Here is a 26,699-nt window from a genome sequence, read left to right as displayed (position 1 = left end):
GGACACGTTATTTTCACCAATAGTCCCTTATGTGGACAGGGGGAGGTTGTCTTCATTTTTTCCATTTAAAGAAAAAAAAAAAGGTCCACTTTTTCGGCTACAGGTTTTACCTGATCACTTTAGCAGCACTTCATTAAGATCCCATTGGATCAGTACACTGAGTGTTATCTGGTTTACATGTGATGTGTTTATGTATCTTGTTCTTTATTTATATGCTGTTATTTTGTTAGCACTTCACCATTTATCATATTGTTGCCATTCACTTTTTGAAGTCAGGTTAGGTGATAGCAGCTCTTTTGAAGGTGTCCATTTTAGCGCAGAAGGTTTTATTCATCATTGCAACTAGAATCTCTGTTATGCAACATAATGCTTTATCCTGACCAAATATTATAACATATACACAATAATATACAAACAAAAATTGGCAACATTTCCTCACATTTTCACCAGCTAGCTTTCTGTCGATAATTTTCAGTAAATCTGCTCAAATTAACTCAAAACTTGTATCATATGTTGTCAAAAATATTTTGTTCACCATTTGCATAGAATAGGTAATGTATAGAAGGAAAAAACAAGGGAGTAAGTAAAGATATCAACCAAAACTGACAAAAGCAGAAGATATATCCACAATTTTGGCCACCAGTGTAACTCCACCTCCTGAAACTCCTCCTCTCATGCCCTCTGTAGCTCATAGGGGAGGCTATGTGAAATACGTGAAACACCAGCGCCTACTCACAAGACATTAGTGATTACATGTCACAGAATTCAAGCAAGGACATGTGTGGGGAGCTTCACAAAACTGACAAACGTCAAGATTGTTCAGAATACTAGGAGTGGGTAAGAAGTAATTGAAACACAATGTAGAAATCAATATATGATTTTTATGTTTAGATACTTAGATACGCTTTAATAGGGTGTTTTACATCATCCTACACTTTTTGTTTTAAATGAGTGCAGCAGACACAGGAACAGGCTTGTACTCACCCAACTTCTCCATGCCTATATAAGTTCATATGAAATGTAGGAATCTATACAATGATAATTACTCTTCGCCTTTGTTGTCCTCTTTCTTGGCTGAGTAGCCCACGTGGGTTGTAGCTGGTGGGATTTTTGGAAATCACAAGATTCGGTTACATTTAGACTCTTGTGTTGTTTCAGCCTTAGCCATCCTCTAATAGCGAAGTTCAGAGGCTGAAGATACTATCTAAGAGGGAAGTGCTGATTAACATTTTGTTTTGTCAGAAAAGCTATTTGGCTCTCCCTGTGGGACTAATGTGAAAGTTTAAGTCAGCTAAATATAGCCGGATCTGTACCAGTTCTGTGGCATACTCTGTGAATTATTAACAGCTTCAACTTTTACAAAATAAAAAAAGAACCATTAAGAGCTCCAAAACCGTAACCAAAACCCTTTGTGCTATAAAAGAAGCAGGATCAAGTGATGATAGGAGCAAAGTCATGGAGACAGTGGCTTCAGAAATCAATCTATGTCTGTCTTGTTCTTTCATTCTCTCCATTTCTCTCTAGCTCCCCTTTTCACTCTCTTCTTGGCCTAGAAGCATTCTTTCTTTTCTGCCTCGCCCTCCCCATTTTTCTTCATCTTCCCCTCTCCCCATTTCTCTCTTATATATAGTTACATAGTTAGTTTGGCTGAAAAAAGACAAAAGTCCATCCAGTTTAACCATATAACAAAAAAAAGTTATAATCCTATGCCCAATCCAACACAACAAACACTTTACTCCTGCGCTAGGAAAGGACTCAGTAGACCCAATAGGAATGTTCTGGAATTTTCTTGTATATGCACTGCTTGCTGCCCTCAACAGACCGGGGTGGTCCGAATACACTGGATACAAATGGAGAAACAGAAAAAGGGCGCACCGACCTAGTGCATTATCGTTTAAAATAATTTATTAAAGAAACAAAAATAGGTATCATACTCACAATGGACATTATAACACAGGCATGTCAAACTGAACAAGGTGTATGATCCAAACAACATCTGAGTTCATACGATGGAACCCTGGATGACCAACTGGCTAACATGTTTCGAGGACACAACCTCTTCCTCAGAGCCAACACTACAGGAGTCTGCATTTCTCTTTATATAAGTTAATACCACGTTGCAGGACTCTGACAAACAAACCAAGGTCAGCTCACCTTTTTTAAAGCAATCCATGGAGCTGGCCAGAACCAACTCTTGAGGGAGTCTATTCCACATTTTCACAGCTCTTACTGTGAAGAAACCTTTCCATATTTGGAGATAAAAATCTTTTTTCCTCCATACGTAAAGAGTACCCCCTTGTCCTCTGTGATGACCTCAAAGTGAATAGCTCTACACCAAGTTCACTATATGAACCACTGATGTATTTATACGTGTTGATCATATCGCCCCTTATTCTCCTCTTCTCAAGAGAGAATAAATTCAGTTCCTCTAATCTTTCCTAATAGCTGAGCTCCTCCATGTCTCTTATCAGTTTGGTTCCCTTCTCTGTACTTTCTCTAGTTCCCCAATGTTCTTTTTGTGAATTGGTGCCCAAAACTGAACTGCATATTCCAGACGAGGTATTACTAATGATTTGTATAGGGGTAATATGATATTATTATTATACAGTATTTATATAGTGCCAAAAAGTTTGCTCAGCACTGTACAGAGTAGTGGGGGACAGTACATGAGACAATACAGTAACAAACGAGGGGTTCGAGGGCCCTGCTCTTTCGAGCTTACAATCTAGGAGATATCTCTCTCTCTGGAGTCTATACCTCTTTTAATACAAGAGAGGATTTTGCTCGCTTTAGAAACAGCAGCTTGGCATTGCATGTCATTATTAAGGTTGTGATCTACCAGAACTCCCAGATCCTTCTCCACCATTGATTCCCCCAGTTGTACCCCCCTAGTATGTATGATGCATGCATATTCTTAGCCCCCAAGTGCAGAACCTTACATTTATCAACATTAAACCTCATTTGTCACATAGTTGCCCAATTACACAGTGCATTGAGGTCGGCTTGTAAGTTGGAGACATCCTGTAAGTACGTTATTCCACTGCACAGCTTGGTGTCATCTGCAAAGACTGAAATGGGATTTTTAATCCCAGACCCTATATCGTTTATAACTAGAGATGAGCGAATCGAAGTAGCCGAAGTGGAATTCGAGTCGAATATCGGAAAAATTTCGATTCGCGCCGAATCCGAAAAATAGCCTACTTCGGACGCGCGAATCTAAATTTTTCCGAAAATGGCGGCGGACATGTGCGGCGACGGAGCGGGGATGTCTGGGAAGGCGCGCAGACAAGGCGCGCTGACCCATAATGCATTCCTCAATGACATGTGATCGCATCAGCCAATCAGCAGCCAGCCAGCCAGCACTGTGTAATGGTCGAGCTATAAATAGCGGCCATTTTGGAATTCTTCATTTGCCTGCAGTCATTGAACAGAGGCAGACTGCTCTGTATTAGGGACAGAGTTAGGGCCACAGAAACGATACTTGGGGACAGAGAAACGTTACTTAGGGACAGAGAACCATTACTCAGGGACACAGAATTGTTAGTGAGGGCCACAGAATCGTTACTTAGGGACAAAGAAACGCTAGTTAGGGCCACAGAATTCTTACTCAGGGACAGACAGAATTGTTACTGAGTGCCAGAGAATTGTTACTTAGGGCCACAGAAACGTTATTAGGGCCACAGAATTGTTACTCAGGGACAGACAGAATTGTTACTGAGTGCCAGAGAATTGTTACTTAGGGCCACAGAAACTTTAGTTAGGGCCACAGAATTGTTACTCAGGGACAGACACAGAATTGTTACTGAGGGCCACAGAACTGTTACTTAGGGCCACAGAAACGTTATTAGGGCCACAGAATTGTTACTCAGGGACAGACAGAATTGTTACTGAGTGCCAGAGAACTGTTACTTAGGGCCACAGAAACTTTAGTTAGGGCCACAGAATTGTTACTCAGGGACAGACACAGAATTGTTACTGAGGGCCACAGAACTGTTACTTAGGGCCACAGAAACTTTAGTTAGGGCCACAGAATTGTTACTCAGGGACAGACACAGAATTGTTACTGAGGGCCACAGAACTGTTACTTAGGGCCACAGAATTGTTACTCGCACAGACACAGAATTGTTACTCAGGGACACAGAATTGTTACTGAGGGCCACAGAACCGTTACTTAGGGCCACAGAATTGTTACTCGCACAGACACAGAATTGTTACACAGGGACACAGAATTGTTACTGAGGGCCACAGAACCGTTACTTAGGGCCACAGAATTGTTACTCAGGGACACAGAATTGTTACTGAGGGCCACAGAACTGTTACTTAGGGCCACAGAATTGTTACTCGCACAGACACAGAATTGTTACTCAGGGACACAGAATTGTTACTGAGGGCCACAGAACCGTTACTTAGGGCCACAGAATTGTTACTCAGGGACACAGAATTGTTACTGAGGGCCACAGAACTGTTACTTAGGGCCACAGAATTGTTACTCGCACAGACACAGAATTGTTACTCAGGGACACAGAACTGTTACTGAGGGCCACAGAACTGTTACTTAGGGCCACAGAATTGTTACTCGCACAGACACAGAATTGTTACACAGGGACACAGAATTGTTACTGGGAGCCACAGAACCGTTACTTAGGGCCACAGAATTGTTACTCAGGGACACAGAATTGTTACTGAGGGCCACAGAACTGTTACTTAGGGCCACAGAATTGTTACTCGCACAGACACAGAATTGTTACTCAGGGACACAGAATTGTTACTGAGGGCCACAGAACCGTTACTTAGGGCCACAGAATTGTTACTCGCACAGACACAGAATTGTTACACAGGGACACAGAATTGTTACTGAGAGCCACAGAACCGTTACTTAGGGCCACAGAATTGTTACTGAGGGCCACAGAACTGTTACTTAGGGCCACAGAATTGTTACTCGCACAGACACAGAATTGTTACTCAGGGACACAGAATTGTTACTGAGGGCCACAGAACCGTTACTTAGGGCCACAGAATTGTTACTCGCACAGACACAGAATTGTTACACAGGGACACAGAACCGTTACTTAGGGCCACAGAATTGTTACTCAGGGACACAGAATTGTTACTGAGGGCCACAGAACTGTTACTTAGGGCCACAGAATTGTTACTCGCACAGACACAGAATTGTTACTCAGGGACACAGAACTGTTACTGAGGGCCACAGAACTGTTACTTAGGGCCACAGAATTGTTACTCGCACAGACACAGAATTGTTACACAGGGACACAGAATTGTTACTGAGAGCCACAGAACCGTTACTTAGGGCCACAGAATTGTTACTCAGGGACACAGAATTGTTACTGAGGGCCACAGAACTGTTACTTAGGGCCACAGAATTGTTACTCGCACAGACACAGAATTGTTACTCAGGGACACAGAACTGTTACTGAGGGCCACAGAACTGTTACTTAGGGCCACAGAATTGTTACTCGCACAGACACAGAATTGTTACACAGGGACACAGAATTGTTACTGAGGGCCACAGAACCGTTACTTAGGGCCACAGAATTGTTACTCAGGGACACAGAATTGTTACTGAGGGCCACAGAACCGTTACTTAGGGCCACGTAAACGTTAATCAGGGACAGACACAGAATTGTTACTGAGGTACACAGAATTGTTACTGAGGGCCACAGAACCGTTACTTAGGGCCACAGAATTGTTACTCAGGGACACAGAATTGTTACTGAGGGCCACAGAACTGTTACTTGGGCCACAGAATTGTTACTCGCACGGACACAGAATTGTTACTCAGGGACACAGAACTGTTACTGAGGGCCACAGAACTGTTACTTAGGGCCACAGAATTGTTACTCGCACGGACACAGAATTGTTACACAGGGACACAGAATTGTTACTGAGAGCCACAGAACCGTTACTTAGGGCCACAGAATTGTTACTCAGGGACACAGAATTGTTACTGAGGGCCACAGAACTGTTACTTAGGGCCACAGAATTGTTACTCGCACAGACACAGAATTGTTACTCAGGGACACAGAACTGTTACTGAGGGCCACAGAACTGTTACTTAGGGCCACAGAATTGTTACTCGCACAGACACAGAATTGTTACTCAGGGACACAGAATTGTTACTGAGGGCCACAGAACCGTTACTTAGGGCCACAGAATTGTTACTCAGGGACACAGAATTGTTACTGAGGGCCACAGAACTGTTACTTAGGGCCACAGAATTGTTACTCGCACAGACACAGAATTGTTACTCAGGGACACAGAACTGTTACTGAGGGCCACAGAACTGTTACTTAGGGCCACAGAATTGTTACTCGCACAGACACAGAATTGTTACTCAGGGACACAGAATTGTTACTGAGGGCCACAGAACCGTTACTTAGGGCCACAGAATTGTTACTCAGGGACACAGAATTGTTACTGAGGGCCACAGAACTGTTACTTAGGGCCACAGAATTGTTACTCGCACAGACACAGAATTGTTACTCAGGGACACAGAACTGTTACTGAGGGCCACAGAACTGTTACTTAGGGCCACAGAATTGTTACTCGCACAAACACAGAATTGTTACACAGGGACACAGAATTGTTACTGAGAGCCACAGAACCGTTACTTAGGGCCACAGAATTGTTACTCAGGGACACAGAATTGTTACTGAGGGCCACAGAACTGTTACTTAGGGCCACAGAATTGTTACTCGCACAGACACAGAATTGTTACTCAGGGACACAGAATTGTTACTGAGGGCCACAGAACCGTTACTTAGGGCCACAGAATTGTTACTCGCACAGACACAGAATTGTTACACAGGGACACAGAATTGTTACTGAGAGCCACAGAACCGTTACTTAGGGCCACAGAATTGTTACTGAGGGCCACAGAACTGTTACTTAGGGCCACAGAATTGTTACTCGCACAGACACAGAATTGTTACTCAGGGACACAGAATTGTTACTGAGGGCCACAGAACCGTTACTTAGGGCCACAGAATTGTTACTCGCACAGACACAGAATTGTTACACAGGGACACAGAATTGTTACTGAGGGCCACAGAACCGTTACTTAGGGCCACAGAATTGTTACTCAGGGACACAGAATTGTTACTGAGGGCCACAGAACTGTTACTTAGGGCCACAGAATTGTTACTCGCACAGACACAGAATTGTTACTCAGGGACACAGAACTGTTACTGAGGGCCACAGAACTGTTACTTAGGGCCACAGAATTGTTACTCGCACAAACACAGAATTGTTACACAGGGACACAGAATTGTTACTGAGAGCCACAGAACCGTTACTTAGGGCCACAGAATTGTTACTCAGGGACACAGAATTGTTACTGAGGGCCACAGAACTGTTACTTAGGGCCACAGAATTGTTACTCGCACAGACACAGAATTGTTACTCAGGGACACAGAATTGTTACTGAGGGCCACAGAACCGTTACTTAGGGCCACAGAATTGTTACTCGCACAGACACAGAATTGTTACACAGGGACACAGAATTGTTACTGAGAGCCACAGAACCGTTACTTAGGGCCACAGAATTGTTACTGAGGGCCACAGAACTGTTACTTAGGGCCACAGAATTGTTACTCGCACAGACACAGAATTGTTACTCAGGGACACAGAATTGTTACTGAGGGCCACAGAACCGTTACTTAGGGCCACAGAATTGTTACTCGCACAGACACAGAATTGTTACACAGGGACACAGAATTGTTACTGAGGGCCACAGAACCGTTACTTAGGGCCACAGAATTGTTACTCAGGGACACAGAATTGTTACTGAGGGCCACAGAACTGTTACTTAGGGCCACAGAATTGTTACTCGCACAGACACAGAATTGTTACTCAGGGACACAGAACTGTTACTGAGGGCCACAGAACTGTTACTTAGGGCCACAGAATTGTTACTCGCACAGACACAGAATTGTTACACAGGGACACAGAATTGTTACTCAGAGCCACAGAACCGTTACTTAGGGCCACAGAATTGTTACTCAGGGACACAGAATTGTTACTGAGGGCCACAGAACTGTTACTTAGGGCCACAGAATTGTTACTCGCACAGACACAGAATTGTTACTCAGGGACACAGAACTGTTACTGAGGGCCACAGAACTGTTACTTAGGGCCACAGAATTGTTACTCGCACAGACACAGAATTGTTACACAGGGACACAGAATTGTTACTGAGAGCCACAGAACCGTTACTTAGGGCCACAGAATTGTTACTCAGGGACACAGAATTGTTACTGAGGGCCACAGAACCGTTACTTAGGGCCACGTAAACGTTAATCAGGGACAGACACAGAATTGTTACTGAGGTACACAGAATTGTTACTGAGGGCCACAGAACCGTTACTTAGGGCCACGTAAACGTTAATCAGGGACAGACACAGAATTGTTACTGAGGTACACAGAATTGTTGCTGAGGGCCACAGAACCGTTACTTAGGGCCACATAAATGTTAATCAGGGGCACAGAATTGTTACTGAGGGCCACAGAACCGTTACTTAGGGCCACATAAACGTTAATCAGGGACACAGAATTGTTACTTAGGGCCACAGAACCGTTACTTAGGGCCACAGAATTGTTACTCACGGACAGACACAGAATTGTTTCTTGAGGGACACAGAATTTTTACTGAGGGCCACAGAACCGTTACTTAGGGCCACAGAAACGTTAATCAGGGACACAGAATTGTTACTGAGGGCCACAGAACCGTTACTTAGGGCCACATAAACGTTAATCAGGGACACAGAATTGTTACTTAGGGCCACAGAACCGTTACTTAGGGCCACAGAATTGTTACTCACGGACAGACACAGAATTGTTTCTTGAGGGACACAGAATTTTTACTGAGGGCCACAGAACCGTTACTTAGGGCCACAGAAACGTTAATCAGGGACACAGAATTGTTACTGAGGGCCACAGAACCGTTACTTAGGGCCACGTAAACGTTAATCTGGGACAGACACAGAATTGTTACTGAGGGACACAGAATTGTTACTGAGGGCCACAGAACCGTTACTTAGGGCCACATAAACATTAATCAGGGACACAGAATTGTTACTGAGGGCCACAGAACCGTTACTTAGGGCCACAGAAACGTTAATCAGGGACACAGAATTGTTACTGAGGGCCACAGAACCGTTACTGAGGGCCACAGAACCGTTACTGAGGGCCACAGAACCGTTACTTAGGGCCACATAAACGTTAATCAGGGGGACACAGAATTGTTGCTGAGGGCCACAGAAACGTTACTTAGGGCCACATAATTGTTACTCAGGGACAGACACAGAATTGTTACTGAGGGACACAGAATTGTTACTGAGGGACACAGAACCGTTACTTAGGGCCACAGAATTGTTACTCAGGGACAGACACAGAATTGTTACTCAGGGACACAGAATTGTTACTCAGGGACACAGAATCGTTGAATTAAAGAGTATGTCAGACAACATGCAGAGGAGTGGCAGAGGAGGCAATGTTTTAGGAGCGAGCAGACGTGGCAGCAGAGGAAGGGGTCGAGGCAGCACTATTCGCAGCCAGAGGCCAGTGCTCCCGGTGTCATCCAGCGGTCGTGTCTCCACCGACAACCCTGCCGTCATCGATTGGTTGGCTCGGTCGTCTTCCTCTTCCCAGGTCACCTCTGACACCTACAGCCAACGGTCGGTGGGTACGTCAGACACAACCGTTAGTTGGCATGGCCCGGGACCAAGCCCACTGAAATCACGTGTCCTCTACCTGCCCCTGTCCTTTGGTGTTCCCTCACCAAGCGAAGTATCGCATGCTGTGGGCTCAGCCCCACTGTACAGTGAGGAAGAGCTAACAGAGGGCGGTCAGGAACGGGGGGAGACATCCGCCTTTTCAGCAGCCAGGCAAAGAAGTAGTGGCGAGGAGAGTGGCCCGCTAGCCGGTCTAGAGACAGGTCTGTCTCCTGACCCAGACGCAGCCGAGGGGGCTAGTAGTGAGGCGGAGACCCTACTTGATGATGAGGAGGTTGATCGCACTTGGCAGCCTCGTCGTCATCAGGCAATTTCTTCCGCATCATCAGGAGAAGAGGGTGGCAGCTTGGCAGTGAGCGAAACAGTCGGTGGGTTGCCCAGGAGACAGCAGCAGGGTCGCAGCAGTGTCAGTGGAAGCAGTGTCAGTGGAGCCAAACGGCCACGGAGTAGAGCACCAGCTCCACTGCAGCCTACCACCACGGCCAGTAGTGGTGCCGGTGTGCACGGAGGAAGCAGCAGTCAGCCAGTGAGGAGTATCGGGGGCAAAGTTTCCTACTCGGCGGTGTGGCAATTTTTCGTCAAGCCGCCCGAGGAAGTAAACGTAGCCGTATGTCGACTATGTGGCCAGAAAGTCAAGCGTGGCCAGGGGGCCCATGTTGGGACTACAGCGTTGCGGCAGCATATGCAGCGTCGCCATTTGGTGGCCTGGGAAAACCGTGATAAAGATACGGCGGTTCTGCCCGCCCCAGCCCCCGCTCCATCACCCGCTCCGTTACTTGCTCCGTCACCCGACGTCAATCGCCCTCCATCAGCCAGTCAAGGCTCCAACACCTCTGCTGAGGGGAGTTGTCGCTCGTTGGCATCTTCGGCTCGTTCAGATGCTCCTTCTCCTGCTACTCCTCTTCACGGATTCCGTCAGCAGTCTTTCTTGGAATCCGTTTCCAAGAGACAACAGTTTGCGAGCACGCACCCGACGGTGCAAAAGCTGAACGTCCTCCTGTCCAAGTTGCTGGTGCTGCAGTCCCTCCCTTTCCAAGTGGTGGACTCAGCACCTTTCAGAGAAATGATGGCTTGTGCCGCGCCGCGGTGGAGAGTGCCAAGCCGTCATTTCTTCGCCAAAAAGGCAGTGCCAGCCCTGCATTCACATGTAGAAGACATGGTGGGCCAGTCTTTGAGCATGTCGGTCTCTGCCAAAGTGCACGCAAGCGCCGACGTGTGGAGCTGTAACTACGGTCAGGGACAGTACATGTCATTTACGGCCCACTGGGTGAACGTGGTGCCGTCACAGCCGCACCAGCAACTTGGACAGGTCACGCCGCTTTTGCCTCCACGTTTGCACGTCCTTGGTCCAGCAAAGATGTCCGCCTCTACCACCTCTTCTTCCGCCGTGTCCTCAGCCGCCACCCCCGTGCCAAGTCCCATCGGCATATCACATGTGCAGGGCGCAACGGTGTCACGCTGTTCTGCACCTGGTATGCCTTGGCGAACGTAGTCACACAGGGAGGAACTTCTGAGTGTAATGAACAGAGAAATCGACAGATGGCTGTCTCCGCGCAAACTGAAAATCGGAACCATGTTGACCGACAACGGAAAGAACATGGTGTCTGCTCTGCGTCAAGGAAGGTTGTGCCATGCGCCATGCATGGCTCACGTGTTCAATCTGGTTGTCAAGCGGTTCCTAAAATCCACCATCCCACTGCAAGACATCCTTAAAATGTCACGTAAACTTTGCATGCAGCCATTCCTACACCGCAAAGCACACCCTCCTTGAGCTGCAGCGGCAGAACGGAATTCCACATCATCGCCTGATCTGTGACGTTGCAACAAGGTGGAATTCAACCCTACACATGTTAGACCGCCTTTACGAGCAGCAAAAGGCCATCACCGATTTCCTGATGTTACAAGCGGATAAAGGTACTCCCCTGTGTAACTTCGATGTCAGCCATTGGCAGCTCATGCGTGACACCTGCCGCTTGCTCAGGCCCTTTGAGGAGGCCACGCTATTCGTGAGTCGGCAGGACTATGGGATGAACGACGTCATTCCTCTGTTGCACGTCCTTGAACAAATGCTGTTAACAATGGCTGGTCAGGGTGCGGTAGACGTGGCGCACAGATCTCAACGCCACATGACCCCTGTGGGGGCAGGACAGGAAGAAGAGGAGGAGGTAGAGGAGGACATTTGTGCTCAGGAATTATTGAGTGAAATGGGTGGTTTTTCCACTCAGCGGACAGGAGTGGAGGAGCAGGAGCATCTGGTAGAGGAGGAGGAGGAGGAGACAGAGGACCCAGACGCACCGTGGCAGTATGCTGTGGAGATGGAGGCAGGGAGTCCCTCGCATTCCTTGGCACAAATGGCCCATAGCATGCTCGGTTGCTTGCGTAGCGACAGCCGAATAATAACCATCAGACAGAGGGATGACTTTTGGCTGTCCACCTTGTTGGACCCTCGCTACCGTTCAAAAATGGTGGCCTTTTTCACACCTGCTGAGAGGGAGGCCAAAATAACGTACTATAAAAACCACCTATGTAGTCAGTTGGTCTCTGCCTTTGTGCGCCAACGTCCATCCTCAGACACTGTGGGCCCTGTGCGCTCGCGTTCCGCTGCCATGGCAGCAGGGGAGGGGTGGGGTGGTAGGAGCAGTGGCAGCTCCACCAGCAGCGGCTGCCTCAGTCTGCAGTCGATGATGAGTAGCTTTCTTCACCAGCGCAGTGAGGAAACTACTAACCAGCCGCAGCAGCAGCAGCAGCAGCAGCAGCATCAGGTGGACCTGGAGCAGGACCTCAAACAACAGGCTTGGGCCTACTTGGACAGCACCCTGCCAACCGAGGTAGACAATCCCCTTGACTACTGGGCAACGAAACTTGACCTTTGGCCCCAACTAGCTGAATTTGCCCTTGAAAGGCTGTCATGCCCGGCCAGTAGCGTGGCATCGGAGCGCGTGTTTAGTGCGGCAGGAGGTATTGTAACTCCGCGGAGGACACGACTGTCCACCCAAAGTGTGGAGAGACTCACGTTTGTGAAAATGAATCAGGCGTGGATTAGTCTGGATTTCAAACCACCAGTTCCTGACACAACTGACTAAATCCGCCATGAATCATGCCTCAAACATGTGCCACTTTCAGGTCTCCTCACACACTGCTGGTGTGTTCCATTTTTTGTCATAGGGTGCTGGCAGATTACGGGCCTCCCATAGCTGCTGCCAGGCCCCTAATCTGCCATGGGCCCCTATATACCGCCTCCTCATGCTGCTGCCAAGTCCAGAGTCTCTCATGGGTCCCTGTACGGCCTCCCATTGCTGCTGTCTCCATCGCCACACTCTGCCATGTGCCACTTTCAGGTCTCCTCACACACTGCTGGTGTGTAGAATTTTTTGACATAGGGTGCTGGCAGATTACGGGCCTCCTATAGCTGCTGCCAGGCCCCTAATCTGCCATAGGCCCCTATATACCGCCTCCTCATGCTGCTGCCAGGTCCAGAGTCTCTCATGGGTCCCTGTACGGCCTCCCATTGCTGCTGTCTCCATCGCCACACTCTGCCATGTGCCACATTCAGGTCTCTTCACACTGCTTGTGTTTTCAATTTTTTGACATAGGGTGCTGGCAGATTACGGGCCTCCCATAGTTGCTGCCAGGCCCCTAATCTGCCATGGGCCCCTATATACCGCCTCCTCATGCTGCTGCCAAGTCCAGAGTCTCTCATGGGTCCCTATACGGCCTCCCATTGCTGCTGTCTCCATCGCCACACTCTGCCATGTGCCACTTTCAGGTCTCCTCACACACTGCTGGTGTGTAGAATTTTTTGACATAGGGTGCTGGCAGATTACGGGCCTCCTATAGCTGCTGCCAGGCCCCTAATCTGCCATGGGCCCCTATATACCGCCTCCTCATGCTGCTGCCAGGTCCAGAGTCTCTCATGGGTCCCTGTACGGCCTCCCATTGCTGCTGTCTCCATCGCCACACTCTGCCATGTGCCACATTCAGGTCTCCTCACACACTGCTGGTGTGTAGAATTTTTTGACATAGGGTGCTGGCAGATTACGGGCCTCCTATAGCTGTTGCCAGGCCCCTAATCTGCCATGGGCCCCTATATACCGCCTCCTCATGCTGCTGCCAGGTCCAGAGTCTCTCATGGGTCCCTGTACGGCCTCCCATTGCTGCTGTCTCCATCGCCACACTCTGCCATGTGCCACTTTCAGGTCTCCTCACACACTGCTGGTGTGTAGAATTTTTTTACATAGGGTGCTGGCAGATTACGGGCCTCCTATAGCTGCTGCCAGGCCCCTAATCTGCCATGGGCCCCTATATACCGCCTCCTCATGCTGCTGCCAAGTCCAGAGTCTCTCATGGGTCCCTGTACGGCCTCCCATTGCTGCTGTCTCCATCGCCACACTCTGCCATGTGCCACTTTCAGGTCTCCTCACACTGCTGGTGTGTACAATTTTTTGACATAGGGTGCTGGCAGATTACGGGCCTCCTATAGCTGCTGCCAGGCCCCTAATCTGCCATAGGCCCCTATATACCGCCTCCTCATGCTGCTGCCAGGTCCAGAGTCTCTCATGGGTCCCTGTACGGCCTCCCATTGCTGCTGTCTCCATCGCCACACTCTGCCATGTGCCACATTCAGGTCTCTTCACACTGCTTGTGTTTTCAATTTTTTGACATAGGGTGCTGGCAGATTACAGGCCTCCCATAGCTGCTGCCAGGCCCCTAATCTGCCATGGGCCCCTATATACCGCCTCCTCATGCTGCTGCCAAGTCCAGAGTCTCTCATGGGTCCCTATACGGCCTCCCATTGCTGCTGTCTCCATCGCCACACTCTGCCATGTGCCACTTTCAGGTCTCCTCACACACTGCTGGTGTGTAGAATTTTTTGACATAGGGTGCTGGCAGATTACGGGCCTCCTATAGCTGCTGCCAGGCCCCTAATCTGCCATAGGCCCCTATATACCGCCTCCTCATGCTGCTGCCAGGTCCAGAGTCTCTCATGGGTCCCTGTACGGCCTCCCATTGCTGCTGTCTCCATCGCCACACTCTGCCATGTGCCACATTCAGGTCTCTTCACACTGCTTGTGTTTTCAATTTTTTGACATAGGGTGCTGGCAGATTACGGGCCTCCCATAGCTGCTGCCAGGCCCCTAATCTGCCATGGGCCCCTATATACCGCCTCCTCATGCTGCTGCCAAGTCCAGAGTCTCTCATGGGTCCCTGTACGGCCTCCCATTGCTGCTGTCTCCATCGCCACACTCTGCCATGTGCCACTTTCAGGTCTCCTCACACTGCTGGTGTGTAAAATTTTTTGACATAGGGTGCTGGCAGATTACGGGCCTCCTATAGCTGCTGCCAGGCCCCTAATCTGCCATAGGCCCCTATATACCACCTCCTCATGCTGCTGCCAGGTCCAGAGTCTCTCATGGGTCCCTGTACGGCCTCCCATTGCTGCTGTCTCCATCGCCACACTCTGCCATGTGCCACATTCAGGTCTCTTCACACTGCTTGTGTTTTCAATTTTTTGACATAGGGTGCTGGCAGATTACGGGCCTCCCATAGCTGCTGCCAGGCCCCTAATCTGCCATGGGCCCCTATATACCGCCTCCTCATGCTGCTGCCAGGTCCAGAGTCTCTCATGGGTCCCTGTACGGCCTCCCATTGCTGCTGTCTCCATCGCCACACTCTGCCATGTGCCACTTTCAGGTCTCCTCACACACTGCTGGTGTGTAGAATTTTTTGACATAGGGTGCTGGCAGATTACGGGCCTCCCATAGCTGCTGCCAGGCCCCTAATCTGCCATGGGCCCCTATATACCGCCTCCTCATGCTGCTGCCAAGTCCAGAGTCTCTCATGGGTCCCTATACGGCCTCCCATTGCTGCTGTCTCCATCGCCACACTCTGCCATGTGCCACTTTCAGGTCTCCTCACACACTGCTGGTGTGTAGAATTTTTTGACATAGGGTGCTGGCAGATTACGGGCCTCCTATAGCTGCTGCCAGGCCCCTAATCTGCCATAGGCCCCTATATACCGCCTCCTCATGCTGCTGCCAGGTCCAGAGTCTCTCATGGGTCCCTGTACGGCCTCCCATTGCTGCTGTCTCCATCGCCACACTCTGCCATGTGCCACATTCAGGTCTCTTCACACTGCTTGTGTTTTCAATTTTTTGACATAGGGTGCTGGCAGATTACGGGCCTCCCATAGCTGCTGCCAGGCCCCTAATCTGCCATGGGCCCCTATATACCGCCTCCTCATGCTGCTGCCAAGTCCAGAGTCTCTCATGGGTTCCTGTACGGCCTCCCATTGCTGCTGTCTCCATCGCCACACTCTGCCATGTGCCACTTTCAGGTCTCCTCACACTGCTGGTGTGTAAAATTTTTTGACATAGGGTGCTGGCAGATTACGGGCCTCCTATAGCTGCTGCCAGGCCCCTAATCTGCCATAGGCCCCTATATACCACCTCCTCATGCTGCTGCCAGGTCCAGAGTCTCTCATGGGTCCCTGTACGGCCTCCCATTGCTGCTGTCTCCATCGCCACACTCTGCCATGTGCCACATTCAGGTCTCTTCACACTGCTTGTGTTTTCAATTTTTTGACATAGGGTGCTGGCAGATTACGGGCCTCCCATAGCTGCTGCCAGGCCCCTAATCTGCCATGGGCCCCTATATACCGCCTCCTCATGCTGCTGCCAGGTCCAGAGTCTCTTATGGGTCCCTGTACGGCCTCCCATTGCTGCTGTCTCCATCGCCACACTCTGCCATGTGCCACTTTCAGGTCTCCTCACACACTGCTGGTGTGTAGAATTTTTTGACATAGGGTGCTGGCAGATTACGGGCCTCCCATAGCTGCTGCCAGGCCCCTAATCTGCCATGGGCCCCTATATACCGCCTCCTCATGCTGCTGCCAAGTCCAGAGTCTCTCATGGGTCCCTATACGGCCTCCCATTGCTGCTGTCTCCATCGCCACACTCTGCCATGTGCCACTTTCAGGTCTCCTCACACACTGCTGGTGTGTAGAATTTTTTGACATAGGGTGCTGGCAGATTACGGGCCTCCTATAGCTGCTGCCAGGCCCCTAATCTGCCATGGGCCCCTATATACCGCCTCCTCATGCTGCTGCCAAGTCCAGAGTCTGTCATGGGCCCCTATACCGCCTCCTCATGCTGCTGCCAGGTCCACAGTCTCTCATGCCATGTGCCACTTTCAGGTCTCCTCACACTGTTGGTGTGTTGAATTTTTTGACATAGGGTGCTGGCAGATTACGGGCCTCCCATAGCTGCTGCCAGGCCCCTAATCTGCCATGGGCCCCTATACCGACTCCTCATGCTGTGACGTTGCAACAAGGTGGAATTCAACCCTACATATGTTAGACCGCCTTTACGAACAGCAAAAGGCCATCACAGATTTCCTGATGTTAAAAGCGGATAAAGGTACTCCCTGTGTAACTTAGATGTCAGCCATTGGCAGCTCATGCGTGACACCTGCGCTTGCTCAGGCCCTTTGAGGAGGCCACGCTATTCGTGAGTCGGCAGGACTATGGGATGAACGACGTCATTCCTCTGTTGCACGTCCTGGAACAAATGCTGTTAACAATGGCTGGTCAGGGTGCGGTAGACGTGGCGCACAGATCTCAACGCCACATGACCCCTGTGGGGGCAGGACAGGAAGAAGAGGAGGAGGTAGAGGAGGACATTGGTGCTCAGGAATTATTGAGTGAAATGGGTGGTTTTTCCACTCAGCGGACAGGAGTGGAGGAGCAGGAGCATCTGGTAGAGGAGGAGGAAGAGGAGACAGAGGACCCAGACGCACCAGGGCAGTATGCTGTGGAGATGGAGGCAGGGAGTCCCTCGCATTCCTTGGCACAAATGGCCCATAGCATGCTCGCTTGCTTGCGTAGCGACAGCCGAATAATAACCATCAGACAGAGGGATGACTTTTGGCTGTCCACCTTGTTGGACCCTCGCTACCGTTCAAAAATGGTGGCCTTTTTCACACCTGCTGAGAGGGAGGCCAAAATAACGTACTATAAAAACCACCTATGTAGTCAGCTGGTCTCTGCCTGTCTGCGCCAACGTCCATCCTCAGGCACTGTGGGCCCTGTGCGCTCACGTTCCACTGCCATGGCAGCAGGGGAGGGGTGGGGTGGTAGGAGCAGTGGCAGCTCCACCAGCAGCGGCTGCCTCAGTCTGCAGTCGATGATGAGTAGCTTTCTTCACCAGCGCAGTGAGGAAACTACTAACCAGCCGCAGCAGCAGCAGCAGCAGCATCAGGTGGACCTGGAGCAGGACCTCAAACAACAGGCTTAGGCCTACTTGGACAGCACCCTGCCAACCGAGGTAGACAATCCCCTTGACTACTGGGCAACGAAACTTGACCTTTGGCCCCAACTAGCTGAATTTGCCCTTGAAAGGCTGTCATGCCCGGCCAGTAGCGTGGCATCGGAGCGCGTGTTTAGTGCGGCAGGAGGTATTGCAACTCCGCGGAGGACACGACTGTCCACCCAAAGTGTGGAGAGACTGACGTTTGTGAAAATGAATCAGGCGTGGATTAGTCTGGATTTCAAACCACCAGTTCCTGACACAACTGACTAAATCCGCCATGAATCATGCCCCAAACATGTGCCACTTTCAGGTCTCCTCACACTGCTGGTGTGTTACATTTTTTGTCATAGGGTGCTGGCAGATTACGGGCCTCCCATAGCTGCTGCCAGGCCCCTAATCTGCCATGGGCCCCTATACCGCCTCCTCATGCTGCTGCCAAGTCCATAGTCTCTCATGGGTCCCTGTACGGCCTCCCATTGCTGCTGTCTCCATCGCCACACTCTGCCATGTGCCACTTTCAGGTCTCCTCACACTGCTGGTGTATTCCATTTTTTGTCATAGGGTGCTGGCAGATTACGGGCCTTTCATAGCTGCTGCCAGGCCCCTAATCTGCCATGGGCCCCTATACCGCCTCCTCATGCTGCTGCCAGGTCCAGAGTCTCTCATGGGTCCCTGTACGGCCTCCCATTGCTGCTGTCTCCATCGCCACACTCTGCCATGTGCCACTTTCAGGTCTCCTCACACTGCTGGTGGGTTCCATTTTTTGTCATAGGGTGCTGGCAGATTACGGGCCTCCCATAGCTGCTGCCAGGCCCCTAATCTGCCATGGGCCCCCGTACCGACTCCTCATGCTGCTGCCAGGCCCGTAATCTGTCATGGGCCCCTGTTGTCGCTTGTTGGCATATTCCGCTCGTTCAGATGCTCCTTCTCCTGCTACTCCTCTTCACGGATTCCGTCAGCAGTCTTTCTTGGAATCCGTTTCCAAGAGACAACAGTTTGCGAGCACGCACCAGACGGTGCAGAAGCTGAACGTCCTCCTGTCCAAGTTGCTGCTGCCAGGCTCGTAATCTGTCATGCGCCCCTGTACCGCCTCCTCATGCTGCTGCCAGGTCCAGAGTGTGTCATGGGCCCCCGTACCGACTCCTCATGCTGCTGCCAGGCCCGTAATCTGTCATGGGCCCCTGTACCGCCTCCCCATGCTGCTGCCAGGTCCAGAGTGTGTCATGGGTCCCTGTACGGCCTCCCATTGCTGCTGCCAGGCCCGTAATCTGCCATGGGCCCCCGTACCGACTCCTCATGCTGCTGCCAGGCCCGTAATCTGCCATGGGCCCCTGTACCGCCTCCTCATGCTGCTGCCAGGTCCAGAGTGTGTCATGGGTCCCTGTACGGCCTCCCATTGCTGCTGTCTCTATCGCCACACTCTGCCATGTGCCACTTTCAGGTCTCCTCACACTGCTGGTGGTTTCCATTTTTGTCATAGGGTGCTGTATGGCCTCCCATTGCTGCTGCCTCCACCGCCACACTGTGGCTCCACACTCTGGTTTTGGCCCCGTGACTGCCCAAATGAGTGAAGTGTGCGGTGATTCTAAGATCGACGGCACTCATCTGCATGTCATACTGACTGACAGTATTATTTCTCTTCCCCAGCAGACTCCAAGGGCATTTAAATTAAAGGTACAGTGTTCAGCACTAATATTAAGTCTCTCTGAAGCCTAGAAACACCCTTTTTTAAGTTAAATTCACAGCGAATATATTCGACTCGAATCAAAATTTTTCCACGAATTCGCCGAATCAGTCGAATCGAATTTTTGAATACTTCGCTCATCTCTATTTATAACTATATTAAAAAGTAAGGGTCCCAACACTGAACCTTGGGGTACACCACTGACACCCCTAGACCATTCAGAGTATGAATCATTAACCACTACTCTCTGAATACCATCTTTTAGCCAGTTTTCTATCCATTTACATACAGAATTTTTCAGCCCGTAGATTTTATCTTACACATTAGCCGTGAGGTGAATGGGTAGTCACCTCAGCTCTTTGTAGCCAATCCTAAACTGAGCCACTTAACTTCTCTCCCACAGTGGTACCATGGTTCCAGCAGTCAAGGCTCCTTTCCTTAACGGAGGTTCAAGGGGCCTTCATTATCAACCTAAATGGACCTACCTGTCAGATCAGACTTTTCCTAGTCATATATAAGAAAGAAATGGGGTGAGGGGGAGATGAAGAAAAATTGGGAGGGTGGCCTGAACTCTAGAAAAAGGCTACTGCTCTGAGGAGGTTCAGCTGTCACAAGTGTTGCCCGCCCTCCCACCTGTTGTGATGTTTTGTCACAGCTTTATTGGCAGTTTTGACCTTTCCAGCAATTGATGTTACTTTATTGGCTATGCCCTCAAGTTAAATTCTGAGGTCAGTGTAATGCCTGTCTGGTACTGATGGTAAGGACAGGCCTCTTAGACTATATGAGTTTATGTTTTATGTGTGCTCACACCGTAACAGTAACTGGCATTGCTTTTTGGTACATTTGGAAAATTGTTACATTTGGAAAGTGCAATAAACTGTGGCCTTGCCCTATTTCCAACTTAATCGGCTGTCTTTTTGGGGGCACGGCATTGATTTATTGGTCATAAATGAGCCTATGCTTCTCAGCAGTCATGAGTGCTTGTTACTGCTTACAATTTCCATTGTACTGAAAAACTTCCCTGTGACCTGGATGATTCTTTCCTCTTCTCTCCTCAGACAAGTCCCACGAGAAAGATCATCAGTCCCTGGATTGCAGGTGATAGCCAAATGCCCAACTGTTGCTAGTCTTCTTCTTCCCCTCTCTCTTAACCTCCCTGGCGGTAATCCCGAGTATGGCACGGGGTTAATTTTCAGTACCAAAAGTGGTAACCCCGAGCCACACTCAAAATTACACTGTAGTGCTTTGTCCTGCGATCCCCCGATCCTTACCTTGCCCTGCGATCCCCCAATGTGCCCCCGCTGTGTCCTCCGGCTGATACCGGCATCTGTCTTCCGGGTTCCCTTCCCTGCGAGCATCGTGACGCAGGAGGGCAGAACCGGCGAGAGAATCAAAAAAGTAAAAACATGACATACACACAATACATTGTAATCTGTTAGGATTACAATACTTTACTGTTTTACTGCTTTGTCCTGTGCCCTGCCTGAACTTCTACTGGTTTTTCTGTCTGGAAACTTGAGAACGTCCATGGCATCCAAAAAGCATCCCTTTAGGTCACAAGCGGTTTTAGACCAGCTAGAAAACAGCGATATTGAATTAGAATCACTTGCAGAATTGAGTGATAGTGATTCGTCGGGAAATTCGTCATCAAACACTGAAAGTGACGATAGTGATGATTCTGCGACTTTGCTCAGTGATGTGCGAACTTGGCGCTCTATTTCAAATTTCAGTGTTTTTGGTTTGATTACGTTATTGAATTAAATTTGTTATTATATTATTATTTTTATAATTATTTATTATATTATAATTTATGATTTCATGTTTCAATCATTATCATACCCAGGATGTTTACTAGACTCTTATTTGGCCAGATTTAAGTGAGTTATTCCTAAGAATTACAGGCCTACAATATAAAACAACAAATTTCCATGCAAAACAATGTACCGCTTTGACATTCAAAAATATTGATATAATCAGACCGCCAGGCAGGTTAAGCTGGCTATAGATGAGATGGGTCATTTTTTTATAAACTCACTGACTAAAAAATAATAATAATAATAATTAAAAAACAAATTTCTGTAACTATATAATCGAGGTGGATGGCTGAATTTCCCCTTTGGCTTCTGTTGAAAAGGGATTGCCACACATGGATCACAATTTGGCCATCCGTGCTGAATTGGCCTAATTTTGATCCATCTATGGCCAGACTTATAGTACATTACCCTATATCCTTCCTTTCTACTTTCCAAAAAGGGGTAATTTGGGGGATATTGGTACTGTCCTGACATTTTAAGGGCCTCAAGAAAAGAGATCAGCCACCAGTACATCAGGATTGACTAATTTTTACATATATATCCCATAATTTGTGGATGCTATAACTTTCCTAGAGACTAAATAATATACGCTTATTGGGATTTGTTTTTTTGTTTTTTTTTACCAATGACAGAATACAGTTTAACCTAAATTTATGAAGAAATTCAATTTTTGGATTTTTTTTTATTGGATATTGTTTAACAGAAAATAGAAAATATTTTTAATTTTTTTTTTTAAATTATATAATAGAATCTAAAAAAGAACAAATGGTGATCAAATACCACCAAAAGAAAGCTCTATTTGTGTGAAAAAAGATTATATAAATTTCACGACCATGCAATTGCCAATTAAAGTAGAGCAGAGCTGAATAGCAAAAAATGGCCTGGTCAGTGGTCATGAATAGAGATGAGCGAATCGAACATGGCGAAGTGGAATTCGTTTCGAATATTGGGAAATATTCGATTCGCGACGAATCCGAAGATTAGCCAACTTCGGGTGCGCGAATCGAATTTTCCCAAAAATGGCGGCGACATGTGTGGCGACGGAGCGGGGATCTCTGGGAAGGCGCGCAGACAAGGCGCGCTGACCCATAATGCATTCATTCATGACATGTGATCGCATTAGCCAATCAGCAGCCAGCCAGCCAGCACTGTGTAATGGTGGAGCTATAAATCGCGGCCATCTTAGAATTCTCCATTAGCCTCCGGTCATTCAAGAGAGACAGACCTGTCTGTATTGAGGGACAGAGTTAGGGCCACAGAGACTTTAGGGACACAGAAACGTTACTCAGGGACACAGAACCGTTACTTAGGGACACACAATCGTTACTCAGGGACACACAATCGTTACTCAGGGACACACAATCGTTACTCAGGGACACACAATCGTTACTCAGGGACACACAATCGTTACTCAGGGACACAGAATTGTTACTCAGGGACAGACACAGAATTGTTACTCAGGGACACAGAATTGTTACTCAGGGACACAGAATCGTTACTCAGGGACACAGAATCGTTACTCAGGGACAGACACAGAATTGTTACTCAGGGACACAGAATTGTTACTCAGGGAAACAGAATCGTTACTCAGGGACACAGAATTGTTACTCAGGGACACAGAATTGTTACTCAGGGACATAGAATCGTTACTCAGGGACAGACACAGAATTGTTACTCAGGGACACAGAATCGTTACTCAGGGACAGACACAGAATTGTTACTCAGGGACACAGAATTGTTACTCAGGGACACAGAATCGTTACTCAGGGACAGACACAGAATTGTTACTCAGGGACACAGAATTGTTACTCAGGGACACAGAATTGTTACTCAGGGACACAGAATCGTTACTCAGGGACAGACACAGAATTGTTACTCAGGGACACAGAATTGTTACTCAGGGACACAGAATCGTTACTCAGGGACACAGAATTGTTACTCAGGGACACAGAATTGTTACTCAGGGACACAGAATCGTTACTCAGGGACAGACACAGAATTGTTACTCAGGGACACAGAATTGTTACTCAGGGACACAGAATGGTTACTCAGGGACACAGAATTGTTACTCAGGGACACATAATCGTTACTCAGGGACAGACACAGAATTGTTACTCAGGGACACAGAATTGTTACTCAGGGACACAGAATCGTTACTCAGGGACAGACACAGAATTGTTACTCAGGGACACAGAATCATTACTCAGGGACACAGAATCGTTACTCAGGGACACAGAATTGTTACTCAGGGACACAGAATCGTTACTCAGGGACAGACACAGAATTGTTACTCAGGGACACAGAATTGTTACTCAGGGACACAGAATTGTTACTGAGGGACACAGAATTGTTACTCAGGGACACAGAATTGTTACTCAGGGACACAGAATCGTTACTCAGGGACACAGAATTGTTACTCAGGGACACAGAATTGTTACTCAGGGACACAGAATCGTTACTCAGGGACAGACACAGAATTGTTACTCAGGGACACAGTATTGTTACTCAGGGACACAGAATCGTTACTGAGGGACACAGAATTGTTACTCAGGGACACAGAATTGTTACTCAGGGACAGACACAGAATTGTTACTCAGGGACACATAATTGTTACTGAGGGACACAGAATTGTTACTCAGGGACACAGAATTGTTACTCAGGGACACAGAATCGTTACTCAGGGACAGACACAGAATTGTTACTCAGGGACACAGAATTGTTACTCAGGGACACAGAATCGTTACTCAGGGACAGACACAGATTTGTTACTCAGGGACACAGAATTGTTACTCAGGGACACAGAATTGTTACTCAGGGACACAGAATTGTTACTGAGGGACACAGAATCGTAACTGAGGGACACAGAATTGTTACTCAGGGACACAGAATTGTTACTGAGGGACACAGAATTGTTACTGAGGGACACAGAATTGTTACTGAGGGACACAGAATCGTTACTGAGGGACACAGAATTGTTACTCAGGGACACAGAATCGTTACTGAGGGACACAGAATCGTTACTGAGGGACACAGAATTGTTACTCAGGGACACAGAATTGTTACTCAGGGACACAGAATCGTTACTCAGGGACAGACACAGAATTGTTACTCAGGGACACAGAATTGTTACTCAGGGACACAGAATTGTTACTTGGGGACACAGAATTGTTACTGAGGGACACAGAATTGTTACTGAGGGACACAGAATCGTTACTGAGGGACACAGAATTGTTACTGAGGGACACAGAATCGTTACTGAGGGACACAGAATTGTTACTCAGGGACACAGAATCGTTACTGAGGGACACAGAATCGTTACTCAGGGACACAGAATTGTTACTCAGGGACAGAAATTTTTACTCAGGGACACAGAATCGTTACTCAGGGACAGACACAGAATTGTTACTCAGGGACACAGAATTGTTACTCAGGGACACAGAATTGTTACTCAGGGACACAGAATTGTTACTGAGGGACACAGAATCGTTACTGAGGGACACAGAATTGTTACTCAGGGACACAGAATTGTTACTCAGGGACACAGGATCGTTACTCAGGGACAGACACAGAATTGTTACTCAGGGACACAGAATTGTTGAATTAAAAAGTATGTCAGACAACACGCAGAGGAGTGGCAGAGGAGGCAATGTTTCAGGAGCGAGCAGACGTGGCAGCAGAGGAAGGGGTCGAGGCAGCACTAGTCGCAGCCAGAGGCCAGTGCTCCCGGTGTCATCCAGCGGTCGTGTCTCCACCGACAACCCTGCCGTCATCGATTGGTTGGCTCGGTCGTCTTCCTCTTCCCAGGTCACCTCTGACACCTACAGCCAACGGTCGGTGTGTACGTCAGACACAACCGTTAGTTGGCATGGCCCGGGAGCAAGCCCACTGAAATCACGTGTCCTCTACCTGCCCCTGTCCTTTGGTGTTCCCTCACCAAGCGAAGTATCGCATGCTGTGGGCTCAGCCCCACTGTACAGTGAGGAAGAGCTAACAGAGGGCGGTCAGGAACGGGGGGAGACATCCGCCTCTTCAGCAGCCAGGCAAAGAAGTACTGGCGAGGAGAGTGGCTCGGTAGCCGGTCTAGAGACAGATCTGTCTCCTGACCCACACGCAGCCGAGGGGGCTAGTAGTGAGGCGGAGACCCTAATTGATGATGATGAGGCTGATCGCACTTGGCAGCCTCGTCGTCATCAGGCTATTGCTTCCGCATCATCAGGAGAAGAGGGTGCCAGCTTGGCAGCGAGCAAAACAGTCGGTGGGTTGCCCAGGAGGCAGCAGGGTCGCAGCAGTGTCAGTGGAGGCAAACGGCCACGGAGTAGAGCACCTGCTCCACTGCAGCCTACCACCACGGCCAGTAGTGGTGCCGGTGTGCACGGAGGAAGTAGCAGTCAGCCAGTGAGGAGTAGCGGGGGCAAAGTTTCCTACTCGGCGGTGTGGCAATTTTTCGTCAAGCCGCCCGAGGAAGTAAACATAGCCGTATGTCGACTATGTGGCCAGAAAGTCCATGTAGGCCCATGTTGGGACTACAGCGTTGCGTCAGCATATGCAGCGTCGCCATTTGGTGGCCTGGGAAAACCGTGATAAAGATACGGCGGTTCTGCCTGCCCCAGCCCCCGCTCCATCACCCGCTCCGTTACTTGCTCCGTCACCCGACGTCAATCGCCCTCTATCAGCCAGTCAAGGCTCCAACACCTCTGCTGAGGGGAGTTGTCGCTCGTTGGCATCTTCCGCTCGTTCAGATGCTCCTTCTCCTGCTACTCCTCTTCACGGATTCCGTCAGCAGTCTTTCTTGGAATCCGTTTCCAAGAGACAACAGTTTGCGAGCACGCACCCGACGGTGCAGAAGCTGAACGTCCTCCTGTCCAAGTTGCTGGTGCTACAGTCCCTCCCTTTCCAAGTGGTGGACTCAGCACCTTTCCGAGAAATGATGGCTTGTGCCGCGCCGCGGTGGAGAGTGCCAAGCCGGCATTTCTTCGCCAAAAAGGCAGTGCCAGCCCTGCATTCACATGTAGAAGAGATGGTGGGCCAGTCTTTGAGCATGTCGGTCTCTGCCAAAGTGGACGGCAGCGCCGACGTATGGAGCTGTAACTACGGTCAGGGACAGTACATGTCATTTACGGCCCACTGGGTGAACGTGGTGCCGGCA

At 49.0% G+C, this 26,699-nt stretch overlaps 1 protein-coding gene across 1 annotated transcript in view; it reads left to right on the top strand.

Moving 5' to 3' along the window:
* The first annotated feature begins 706 nt into the window (after positions 1 to 706).
* The window catches only part of LOC149455798 (lysozyme C-like), an 87,093-nt gene continuing 61,100 nt past the window's right edge, over positions 707 to 26,699 (top strand). Inside the window, exon 1 of the mRNA XM_089685885.1 lies at positions 707 to 837. The gene's annotated coding sequence lies outside the window, so the exon portion shown is untranslated. The remainder of the gene's footprint in view (positions 838 to 26,699) is intronic.

This window comes from Staurois parvus, unplaced genomic scaffold (assembly GCF_062004578.1).
Source record: "Staurois parvus isolate SC_StPar_1 unplaced genomic scaffold, SC_StPar_1.0 ptg000388l, whole genome shotgun sequence".
Classification (NCBI taxonomy): domain Eukaryota; kingdom Metazoa; phylum Chordata; class Amphibia; order Anura; family Ranidae; genus Staurois; species Staurois parvus.
This window is presented reverse-complemented; position numbering and strand designations above follow the sequence as displayed.